Source organism: Felis catus, chromosome X (assembly GCF_018350175.1).
Source record: "Felis catus isolate Fca126 chromosome X, F.catus_Fca126_mat1.0, whole genome shotgun sequence".
NCBI lineage: Eukaryota > Metazoa > Chordata > Mammalia > Carnivora > Felidae > Felis > Felis catus.
Genome location: NC_058386.1, coordinates 3,937,188 through 3,950,336, shown reverse-complemented (window position 1 = coordinate 3,950,336; position 13,149 = coordinate 3,937,188).

The window sequence follows — 13,149 nt, the reverse complement described above, 5'->3', positions numbered from 1 at the left end:
TAGAGTGGGAGAGAGCCAAAGCATAAGAGACTCTTAAAAACTGAGAACAAACTGAGGGTTGATGGGGGGGTGGGAGGGAGGGGAGGGTGGGTGATGGGTATTGAGGAGGGCACCTTTTGGGATGAGCACTGGGTGTTGTATGGAAACCAATTTGACAATAAACTTCATATATTGAAAAAAAAAAGATACGTGCTTGTAATAGCTTCTTTATCAAGGCAAAATTTTTACTGCCCACACCTTCAGAATGGAAAGATACCCAAGTGTTAATCTGGACTCAGCCTCTCTTCTTCAATATGAAAAATTATACCATCATGTAGAAACTAAAATCGTAATTTATGTCCTATTATAGTAGAAACTTTACTGTTGCTATATCTAGGAAATTCCTGATACGAGTAACCCCTCAAAAGAGTTTTTGCAGATGGAGGACATTTTTGAGACTGTGTTATGCCAACATGTGGGTTTTTTTTTTTTTTTTAATTTTTTTTTCAACGTTTTTTATTTATTTTTGGGACAGAGAGAGACAGAGCATGAACGGGGGAGGGGCAGAGAGAGAGGGAGACACAGAATCAGAAACAGGCTCCAGGCTCTGAGCCATCAGCTCAGAGCCTGACGTGGGGCTCGAACTCACGGACCGTGAGATCGTGACCTGGCTGAAATCGGACGCTTAACCGACTGCGCCACCCAGGCGCCCCTATGTGGGGTTTTTTAATAGCTTTACTGGGGCATAATCGACATACAAACACTCCACGTCATTCAAACGACGAGTACCTGATACGTTGGTCTGTCCCTGCTTTTATAATACTTGTGGCGATGCGTATTTTCCACATATTCTGTACTGCTTGGAGTCTTTCACATGCATGACTATATTCTTGCAAGGATGAACAAGACATTGTTTGCTTTAAGTCTGTTTGTCCACATATGCATCCTATGCATCTCCTCAAATACACTAAACAAACAATTTACATATTCAGTGGGTCCAAAGGCACAGTGCAAAGGTGGAAATTTATTGAGTGATTGGAGAAGCTTTACAAGTCAACACTTGGAATTGTTCAACATAATCTGACTGATGTTTCTCCAGAAAATGCAATGGTGGGTTCTAGGCATTTTCCACGATAAGTGATCATTTTGTGCAAAATTAATTTGCTTTCCTCATACTGGAAGCCTCTGAGGCTTGCCCACTGGTTTCGAATTATAGAAAAACCAGGCGGGGTGTCCAACTGACTTCAGCTCAGCTCATGACCTTATGGTTTGTGAGTTGGAACCCTACATCAGGCCCGCTGCCGTCTGCCTGGAGCCTGCTCTGAATCCTCTGTCCTGCTTTCTCTCTGCACCTCTCCTGCTCACGCTTTCTCAAGAATAAGTAAACATTTTTTTAAAAAAGAAAGAGAGTGGGGCGCCTGGGTGGCGCAGTCGGTTAAGCGTCCGACTTCAGCCAGGTCACGATCTCGCGGTCTGTGAGTTCGAGCCCCGCGTCGGGCTCTGGGCTGATGGCTCAGAGCCTGGAGCCTGTTTCCGATTCTGTGTCTCCCTCTCTCTCTGCCCCTCCCCCGTTCATGCTCTGTCTCTCTCTGTCCCAAAAATAAATAAACGTTAAAAAAAATTAAAAAAAATAAAATAAAATAAAAAAGAAAGAGAAACATGCAAAAATAGTGAATTTCAGCTTCTATCAACGTGTCAGAAAAAGCACTAAAAAAACAGAACAGAAAAGCACTCCTGATTCTCCACTTAACCGCTAAGAGAGTGAGCCTGTTTGTTTGGGAAACAACGGGTAAATGGTTTAAAATCCACGGTCTCCGAGAAAGGGTAATTTGTGAGGACAGTTAAGAAGGCAGGGGATTCAGGTATTCTGCAGGGTTCTTAATACACTCCTCGCAGGACGCACTTCTCTACGCTGGACCAAGGTGAGCAGAAACACAGCTCATTGTCCGTCCGTGCCGCACTCCCAGAGCCATTCCTGACTTTCTGTTTGGGTTCTTATGAACACAGAAACAAAGAGACATTCCTTAACTTGCTTCCGTAGCCCCTGCGAAGAGAAAAGTCTTCTTGCCAAAAATCTCCTGCAGGTAACTGAGAGGGCTTCGCCCTCCCTCCCCCTTTACGCCCCCACGCACCTCTGCACATGCCACACCAGCCCACCTACAAGGGCCCCCGGTAAGGCACCTGATGCACTTTTACTTCCACCCATGATTTCTGAGTGGCAGACTGCTATCTCCCACAGAAGGCATCCGTGGAGAATCAGTCTCGTGGATTTTCAGAATGAGATGTTTCCGTTGCGTAATTTCAAGCTTGGCCAGCTCTGAGCATCATTCTGTCAGGTGAATATGAGCTGGAGAAAGGAACACATGTGGACTCATTATAGGCTAAGGGAAGTGAAAAGGATTTTCTCTTTCAGAGTTTATCCAGCTGGATTTATAGTTGATCCAATAATTGCTTTAATAGCGGCGCACGATTCAGAGCACATCTGCAAACATCTCTGTACCTGTAATAGTTCCCTGGAACTCTGCACTTACAAGTCCCCCAGGGTATAATCACAAGGGCTCATGAGGTGGGCAGATGGGGGACGCTGGGGACTTTCGTGATCATGAATGAGCCAGCAAAGTGTTGGCATTGCGATGAATGCTCGGTTGGTGGAATATTTGGTTTAAATGACATTAAACACCAGGTCGAAGGATGCGTTTTGCAGGGAGTGCGTTTTCAGCGGTCCAGCCCGTTAATGTCCTTGGCCGCTATCTCCAGGATGAACTGTCCTCTGACCAGCATTTCTGATGTCTTCTCTGGATTACTATTCCTACAGTGTTAGTGGGTACTTGTTATGGATGCGCTGGGTTGTGACCCTGCCCACCTCCAGATTCACAGGTTGAAGTTCTAACTCCAAAGACCTTGGTTGGAGGGAGGACCTTTAAAGAGGTGATGAAGGTAAAATCAGGTCATTACGGTGGACCCTGATCCCACCTGACCGTGGCCTTATAAGAAGAGAGGATGAACACACAGACACGCACAGAGGGACGGCCACGTGAGGACACAGGGAGAACGTGGCATCTGCATGCTGAGGAGAGAGGCCTCAGGAGAACCAGCCTCAGCCCCTCCTGGATCTCACACTCCCAGGCTCCAGGACCAAATTGTGAGAAATTTTTTATCTTTATTTATTTTTGAGAGAGAGCCAGAGACAGAGCGTGAGCAGGGGAGGAGCAGAGAGAGAGGGAGACACAGAATCTGCAACAGGCTCCAGGCTGTGAGCTGTCAGCACAGAGCCCAACACGGGGCTTGAACTCACCAACCGTGAGATCATGACCTGAGCCGAAGTAGGATGCTTAACCGACTGAGCCACCCAGGCGCCCCTTCATGTTAACATTTTGAACAGCATTGTGTACTGTGAATCCACAAGAAATAATTATCATATGCAATGTTTTCCCAACTTCTCTGGCCATAGATCCTTTTAACTCAGATAATTCTGAGAAATCTTCATTCTGATAAATATCCTTTTGGAAACATTGCCCTGCACCAAGGTCCTCTAATTAATACAAATATCCATTTATCCCCAAATACCCTCTATTTGCCTAGCACATTTTTCTAGCATCCCATTTAGTTTTGCTGTGTGGAATTAACAACCAGGAAGAGTGCTCTGAAAAGAGGTCCTGTCCTGATTCTCTTCCTAGATACATCTTCCAACATAAATGAAAGAAACAAGTGCCTGTAAGCATACAATAATAGCAAAAGCAGCACCCCGTATCGGTATAGTAGTGGGAAGTTTACCATGCTTTAATAAATATTCCTCGATCCCCAAAATTCTGTGGAAGAAGGCAGAACTTACTTACCTTCTTTCTTCTTTCTTCTTTCTTTCTTTCCTTCTTTCCTTTTCTTTCTCTTTCTTTCTCTCTCTCTCTCTCCTTCCCTTCCCTTCCCTCTTCCTCCCTTCCTCCCTTCCCTTTTCTTTCTTTCAACAGAGAAAAAGACACAGAAAACATGCAACAATTTTACACAGCTTCTTTTGGTATTTAAGGCCATGACTTTGGAACCCATTCCAGCGACCTAGAATACTCTGCCTAGGAAAATCCATGAACCCATCCGAATCTCAATTTCTTCATCTGCTCGGTGAGAGAATATCCCGGACACAGTTTTGCCTCTCAGGGTCCAATTGAGACTTAAGTGAGCTGATAAAAGCAAACAAGTAACACAGAGCCTGGTGTCGCAAATATTCAGCAAGCACTAGGTGTTGGGTTTATCCAGTTTACGTTGACCCAGGAAAGAGTGGTAGACAGGGCTCCCAAATGGTGTCTTCTGATATTCCACCTCTTCCATCTCCTGTGTTTTTCCACTGCGTGCAAATCACTTTTTCGAGACTGGCTGATAGGAACTGATTGCCCAGGGCTTAATCAGGGATGAGCGAACTGATAAAACTATTTTAATCCTACAAAGAAAGATCAGCACAGCAGAATTCAAATCAGCAAAACTGTGCAATACCCCCCCCCACCTTCATGAAGAAACTTAGAACCTCAAAAACCTTTCCCCTGAAAGAGTGATGCCCGCCAGTTGTCCTGGAGACACCAGCGAAATGCATTAAAGGTGTCTTAGCGAAAATTAACCGATCAACACAGAAAACACAGTGTATACTTAGCGCGGTAGATTCCCCACATCTGCTTTGGGACCCTCAAAATCTAGCATTCAAATAAAGTGCGGTTCGTAAGTTTGTCTGATGGTTCGTTTGGGGCATGCATGTTTGGGTCTCGGGTAAGAGTTTCTTCTGTCTTACATCTGTGCTGCCTGGGTTCATTCTCGTGGCTCCATGGTCACTTTTCGTCTTCAATGATGCGTGCCTGTACATTACAAATGTGCCCCTTCTTGCCAAATTTTAAACTTAAGATCTTTCATGATGTCAAGTCATGTTCCAGAGCAAATATATATTGACAGTAGCCGCAAACCAACCGAGCAACTAACAAACCACAACCTTATTCCAGCAGTTCAAGCCACAACCAACATTTCACATGTCAGGTTTGTTTGTTTTTTTTAATGTTTATTTATTTTTGAGAGACAGAGAGCATGAGCGGGGGAAGGGCAGAGAGAGAGAGAGAGAGACACACACACACACAGAATCCGAAGCAGGCTCCAGGCTCTGACCTGTCAGCACAGAGCCAGATGTGGGGCTTGAACTCAGAACCAGTGAGATCATGACCTGAGCTGAAGTCAGACGCTTAACCGACTGAGCCACCTGGTGCCCCTCAGACACCAGGGTAAGACAGAGGGTGTCGACCACCCAGGGCACAGCATGAAGTTGGTCTGCATGGGGTTTTGTTGTATTCTTCACTCAAACATTTAATTTTGAAATAATCATAAATTCACATGCAGTTACAAAAAAGAGTAGAGACAGGTTTTGTGTGCGTTGCATCCATTTTTTCCCTAATGTAACTGCTACTTGTTTATTTTTCTTTTTTCCACGTTTATTGATTCATTTAAAGGTAGCGATGATGGGGTGCCTGGGTGGCTCAGTTGGTTAAGCGTCCAGCTCTTGCTTTTGGCTCAGGTCGTGATCTCACGGTTCGCGAGTTCAAGCCCCGCATTGGGCTGTGGTGATGGTGCAGATCCTGCTTGCGATAGTCTATCTCCCTCTCTCTCTGCCCCTTCCCTTCCCACTCCCTCTCTCTCCCTTTCAGATAAATAAACTTGAAAAATAATAAAGATAGCAATGATGAGGACATTACACATTGTTAATAACAGTATTATAATGAAATTAGTACTGCCATTGTGGAGCCCCTCAACTCTTGATGATGATGACGATGATGATGATGTATTTTGAGAGAGAGAGAGAGAGAGAGAGAGAGAGAGTATGACCAGGGGAGGGACAGAGAGAGAGGGAGGCAGAGAATCCCAAACAGGCTCCCCCAGGTTAGCATGCAAAGCTCAACACGGGGCTCAATCTCATGAACCGTGAGACCATGACCTGAGCCGAAATCAAGAGTCAGACGCTTAACCAACCAAGCCACCCAGGCACCTCCCCCAAACTGTCGTAAAGTGTCAGTTTATTCCACAATATGAAGGAGCAAATGAAAAACAAGATTTGGAAAGTAAATTTTATTTGACCTGACTTACAATGCCTAAGTTTGACAAAAAGTTACAAAATTTGTTAAAAATCTTAGAAGTGTTTTCAATTTTGATGGCTTTATTTTCTTGGTTTATTGCTTATTGCCTTTGCCTACAATATAAGGGGATGTTTTTTACTTTCTAGATAGTAGAGATTCTATGTCTAACCAGAATAATTTCCTGTACTTTATGTAGACTTTATTATATTCTTGACTATATAAGAAAGAAAGAAAAAGAGGTTTTCCTTTCCTCACTTTTGAATGAACTAAGATTCTTCATAATTGTGCTACTGTCCTTTTTATTATTGTAGAATGTTTCATTGATGCTAACCACTGTCTTTTAAAATGTGATTTATTGACCATCTGAAGTTGGTTAGATGTTGATTTTAGAATTTGATGTCTAAATCAAATGATTTAGATGTCTTGTTTTTCTTAAAAACTGGGAGGTTCAACAATAGAGGACCTATATTTTTGCAGGCAGACGGTTCGTGGTTCTCTGTGATTCCCGATCAAATACACATGGAGATTTGTCAGATTTTCTGCAAAAGGTGTTCGTGTTTCTATGAGATCTTTAGCCTCAGGCAGATTGCTCAGTGCAGGGGTCACGGACTCCCCAGCTCCATGCTCCTGTTCTTTCCCTCCCCAAATTCTGGGACTGCACATCTCTGTGCTCGTCCCATTGACTTTTGCACACCCGGCATCGTCTTCATGTCTGTGGTACCCTCTGACTGCAGCGGCATACGAGAATGAGACTCCAGGCTCCAGGTTACTTTGAGATAATTTAGAACAAAACTAATTTGGCCATATGTCTGAGAAGTAGAAAGATCTGTCAAGCCTGTTGGAAGAGGCTTCTAGTCCTGGCAGAAGTAAAAGCAGGTCCTGAAGTCAAAAGTGAGCCTGGGTGACTCAGTCGGTTAAGCGTCTGACTTCGGCTCAGCTCATGATCTCGCGGTCCGTGAGTTTGAGCCCCGCGTCGGGCTCTGTGCTGACGGCTCGGAGCCCGGAGCCTGCTTCTGATTCTGTGCCTCCCTCTCTCTCTGCCCCCACTCATGCTCTGTCTCTGTGTCAAAAATAAATACACATTAAAAAAATTTATTTTTCCAAAAAAGTAGGAGAAAATGATGAAGGCATCACGGCTTATGCAATCAATCAGAAGCCAGTAGGAATAATCCTTAGGGACGAAGACAGAATGGCACAGCAGAGAAAAAGTCCTGGTTTTGTGTCATCGACAAACATGAGAAAGTGAAGGAAGATCATTGAAGGTTTTTTGGAACTCCCAGTATATAGACCAGATCTATAGACCAGATCCGTGTGTGTGGGCGTCCGTCTGGGCTCAGGTTGGTCTATGTTCTGTTCATTCCACAGGTTGTCGACTCTTCAGGACCTGCTCAGTAACACAAACAGTGTTCCCGCAGCCGGTCTGCAGCTTCACATACTGAGGCTGTCTCTACAGAAGTTCCCGAAAGGAGTCCAGACGGACGAGCGCTAACCTGCCTCAATGGTAAGCAAACATGGATGAAATTAGCATGGCTTGGGTGTGGGCTAAGATAGAATATTTGTCATCATGTGGGACATGGCTGCCTGGGTGTCCTGTTTCAGGATCGACTCCTGTTCTTTTCTGATGGAGATGACATTGGGCACAGCAAGCTTACGTTTCCCTGGGTCACTGTGCGTTCATCAATCACACGTGTACGACCAGCCAACTCATTAAGAGCCTTCCCCAGTGTGTCCCTGTTTCGAATGGCTCAGGACACCCTTTTTCAGTCCCTAAGGCTGGGGGAACTCATGCCCGTCACCTGGAGTCAGCAAAACTCTAGTTTTTGTATATGTCCGCATGTATCGGGGACACTTCCCTGTTGCGTTTCCTTCCTTTGGCTATATCAGTATCCCATCTCAGGGAACTGCCTGCCTCACCTATGCTGGGCCCGCTGCGCTATCTATCAGGGACGCATTTGTGTGTGTGGGATTTTCTGGCACCACAGAGAAGTTCTTTGTGTAACGCAGTTAGACTGCTCTCATTCATGGTTACTCATAGTCTTGGCTTTGTGGGTGCTGCTGTTGAGGGGTGCGTGCCGTCCAACCTATCCCTTCAATGGTAAGGTGAGACTAAACACATTAATCTCCGTCTTACCATATTTAACCTCTTTTGAGGCTTTGCTCAGTGTTTTTGAGGACTTACAGTATGTTCCTTGTGGGGCTCAATTTGGCAAAATGCTGAGGCTCTGGGAACTTTAAAGACATCATCTCTTGTTTCTGTTGACAGATAATCTTAGATCATGCAAGATTTAATTCAGTTGGGCATGTTAAAAAAAAGTGATAATATTCTCAAAATAGAAACAGACTAAATATCAATCCTAAATAAAGAAGAAAGGCGTAAAGTAAAATGTTTTCCCCGACGTAGATGTTTATATTTGTAATTGAAAAATTAATCTGTCTTCAGATTACCCAAGGGAATTACAAGAAGCTTAGCTACTTTAAATAACAATAATTTTATAAAATGCTCTGAAGTAATTATAAATACATAGTAGTAGTAATCAATCTTTCTAAACTTTTGTTAAGTTACTTGGATTCTAGCTCTTTAATAGACTTGTTCTTCAAAGGTTGAAGATAGAGAAAGATGTAGCCCTACATTCATAATTACTTCCACTTATTTTCTTGTTTCTAATTTACTTTTATTTTATTGTTTATTTTTTCTCAATGTTTCTTTATTTTTGAGAGAGAGAGAGAATGCACAAGGGCGGGGGTGGGGGGATGTTGCAGAGAGAGGGAGACAATCCCAAGCAGAGCCCGATGCAGGGCTTGAACTCACAAACTTTGAGATCATGACCTGAGCCAAAATCAAGAGTCAGATGCTTAACCTGACTGAGCCACCCAGGTGTCCCGTTTCTAATTGACTTTTAGAACTCAACATTTTCTATTATGTAAGAAGTCTATTTTGGTCCATTCCTTTGTTTTTGTTTTTGTTTTTGTTTTTGTTTTTCTTTTGATCGTAGTGGCAGAAAACTTTTAAACTTTTAATTTACCTCCTTTTATAAATCTGGACTGGGGAGACTTACTATGTGTAATAATTATTTCTAGAAAGAACATAGATGACTTCTCTAGGTTCTTTTATTTAACACCAAGTAAATATCAAATAATTATAGCAAATCTAGTAATCGTAGGTAAATCCCATTCCTAAAATTTGATTACTTTGTGAATGTTTGAGAAAAATGAGTGATCATATTTTCAAGAATAATCCACTTATTATTATATTTGTGTATTAGTTTTTCAGTCAATTCACATTTCTCAATTACCATGTTTTCCTACAAAATATCTTAAACTGTCTTAATATAAAAATATATACAGAGGAAATTTTGAAGACCAATTGATCTCAGTGTAAAATATTATATGTACTTATATATGTACTTCTGTTCTGTATATTTTCAAAAGGATCTGCAACTTTGGGCTTTCACTACATTGTGGTGGTTCGTTTCGTCCCAGGGTAGATGTATTTTGGGAGGAGTCTACTTACCCAGAATTTACTCTGTTCTGCATCGCAGTTTAAAATCAAGTTGGGGTCTATCGAATTCCACTGCACTGGAAATTTGTGTGCAAAAATTTGTATGCAATGTTTTGAGAGCCCAGTTGTGCATTTTCTTGAAATAATGTCCTTTGGCCCTGTCACTAAAACCTTTTTGCTTGCGTGACCTACATAACAAGGACCTGGGTCACTACTCACAGCTGGTTTTGGTCTCTTTTTTCTCTCTCTCTCTTTTTTTAATAAGACAAGGACCAGATAAGACCACGATTAATTCACTGTTCCCTTGACTAGTACAGCTTGTGCATATCTTAGATATCGTGCTTTAGAATTGTGAACGACTGCATTCCTGCATGGTTTGCAATAATTAGCGAGCTTACCAAACTCAGTCCGCATGTGGAGTCCCTGTAAGCATCATCCTGACAAGGGGGATTGTTTCTCTTGTATGGAACACAAGCTAAGAGGCTCCCTGGTGATGGACGGTCAAACCTGACTTTACACGTAATGAAAAAAATACAGAGCCTAGGCTAAAGCAGTGAGAAGCTGACTCATGAAACGACATTGCAAAGCATGACTAGTGGTAGCATTTTAAATTTGGGGCTGAGTTAGCAAGACTGATGGCAGTCAATGCCGTATCTTTTCTTGCTTCAACATTTCACATCATGGCTCTGATGGTTTACCCGGAAATTATATTTTCTGGAGCGTCACAAGAGAAAATCCACACCCACACTGAAAGGATAGAAAGCATTTATGAAAGATGGTTGAGGAGTGTGTGTCACATGAAGTGAGCATAGGTTGGCAAAAGGGTAAAAACTATCGAAAGATGCCAGCTTCTGTGAAGTATGACACGCGAGGCTCCCGTAGGTTTCTGACGGATTCCATAGTAATTCTATTTGTTGGTTATTTATAAATGATCGATCCAGGCTTGTTTCATTTCACCAGCTTCACGGTAATAGCAGCAGCAGCATATTCCTAAGGTGAAACGTGTTTACGAGGAGGTTATGCATCACGCATTTGGGGATATTACGTGGGATGCTTGTAGGACCCGTCAGAGCCAACCTTGGCTGCTGGGATTTTTGCATCCTTGGGGGTCACCCCTTCACAGCTGAGGTTTTGCTACAAATATTAATGCTCCAACTTATTTCCCTTCTACGGAAGGGCATGTCACAGTACATATCCTCGAAGTAGATTTAGAGAATAACAAATGTGCAGATGGGGGTCTAGCTCCGCAGTGAGGGTGGCTGTTGAAAGCGTGGTTCTGCCTAGACGGTCTTTGGGAAAGAATACCACTGATACTGAGCAATACAGAATGGGGGGAGACAAAACTTATATATCTTCCTTCTGTGGTGCTAAAGGAAGAGTACGTCTGTAGTGTGTGAGGTAGGGATTCACCGTGGCGAGGGTTGGAGCCGCACAGAAATGGGGACCATGACCCCTAAGGCAGGCAAAGAACATATTTTAATTTCTGGGTGGATGAACATTTCTACCCACACACCAGTTCTCGGATGTGCTTCTAGTTGCCCTGAGTATCTGAGTACCATAAGACCCAGAAAATGACATACTCATTTTATTATAGCCGAATGATCATATCTGAGTCATGGACACTATATTCTTTTTGACAAGAAACAAAATAATGAGTCAAAACTCATATGATATTTGAGAGAATGAATCCTAGGCATGAGGGTGTCAACTCTGTAGAAATAAAGACACAGTTGATCACTGAATGTTTATGGAATTAAGCAATGAATGTCAGAGAATGGAAAAACTTGCAAATAGATGGGTTAAATTTTTTTAATGTTTATTCAGTTTTGAGAGAGAGAGAGAGACAGAGACAGAGTGTGACTTGGGGTGGCGGGAGGGCAGAGAGAGGAGACACAGAATCAGAAGCAGGCTCTAGGCTCTGAGCTGTCAGCACAGAGCCTGACATGGGGCTTGAACCCACAAACCATGAGATCATGACCTGAGCCGAAGTCGTCCACTTAACCGAATGAGCCACCCAGGCACCCCACAAATAGATGGGTTTAGAAGAAAGGGAATCATTTTGGGAGGTTATACGGTAGATGACTTTAGACAAGCATCTCAGAGGGTGACACTGGCCTCCAGCTGGTTGCCTAAGGAAAGTAACTAAGAATCCATGCAAATGAAGACTTTCCACAGCAGGAGAAATGAATCTTCCCACCAGGATAAACAATCAATAGTTTGAAAAAGAATTCTATTGCATTCTCACCTTGAACTTGACGTTTGATGGCTAAATTTGCTGCTTATTTCCAAGTCCCTCAAAACAGTTGCCAGACATGAGGTTTGTAAGATGAATCCCGTATTGTAGAAACATGCATAAAAGAATAAAATAGACATACAAGAAGATTTGCTGTGTCTGAGCGGTCAGCACCCACATCATGTGCCCAGGATAGTGAGATGGAGTTTTACATGCAGACAGACAGGATCGTATCCCTCCCATCTAGCGAGGCGGGGAAAACAACATGCGGGTCAACAGCTACTAAGAGTAGAAATTCACATTTGTTGGTGTAATCCAGTTTTCTTGATTCGGTATGTTTCGCCCATAAAATGAGCGAATGGAGGCAGACCACTTGTGAGATCCTTTGCAACTCTCCCATTCAGTGATAATGAAGGGCCATATGAATGCTATGATTATACTAAGAGCTCAGAAGGGGAGGAATTAATGGGAGCTGTTCTACTTCAAGATGATTTCCATAGTCAGTGGGTTTGTGGCTGAACCCCAAAGCTGTGTAGCACCTGGGTGGACACAATGAAAACAGACAGGTGGTTCTGTAGGTGAGCATATTAGCAGAGATTTAGGGAATCACTGTTTATTCATGAGACCATAAGACAGCCTCAGTTTAACCCAGAGTGTTCATTGAGAGGCAAAACCTACAGATGCATGTGTGTGAGCAAGACTTAATATGGCCTCGAGGGACACACCCACAGGTTACTTTTTGATATGTAGCAACAGCAAGGAGGTGATACAGCATATAGAGCAATTGAAAAACATTTTACTCCTCTGGTATGGCAGAAAAGAGGAAAATATGGAAATGCTATTTTCTACATAATTTTAAGATTGTCCAGTAGCTTTAAGGCTGCATCCTACCTAGTCCTAATTAGGAGAGAGAAATGGGGAACGGGATGCGGTGGGATTCCTTAGATAGACACAGAGAGAAATTGAGAGATGTTACGTCGAAGGGAGAGGAGTGCTTTTGGGAGAGGGTTTAGTAGAACCACAATACTTAATGCCCGAGCGCATCAGCTGAACTTGTACGGGTTCGGAAAACCATTACAGGAAAAGCCACTGAGAACACGAATGGGGAATGTTTCTGCCCCAGAAACCACAAGCACGTGATAGGAAGACAGAAGAGGTTTGACCAAGGGGAGCCAACAGAATCACAAAGACAAGCTGTGCATTGGTGTGAGGGGCCGTCTCCTTGTGGAAATGGTGTTATAATGAGGGAAAACACACACACATATACACACGTGATCAAAAGGGACAAGATGAACCTCATGTGGTCCAGCCAGCGCTGGCCTGGGGCAGGGGGGGTGGGGGGC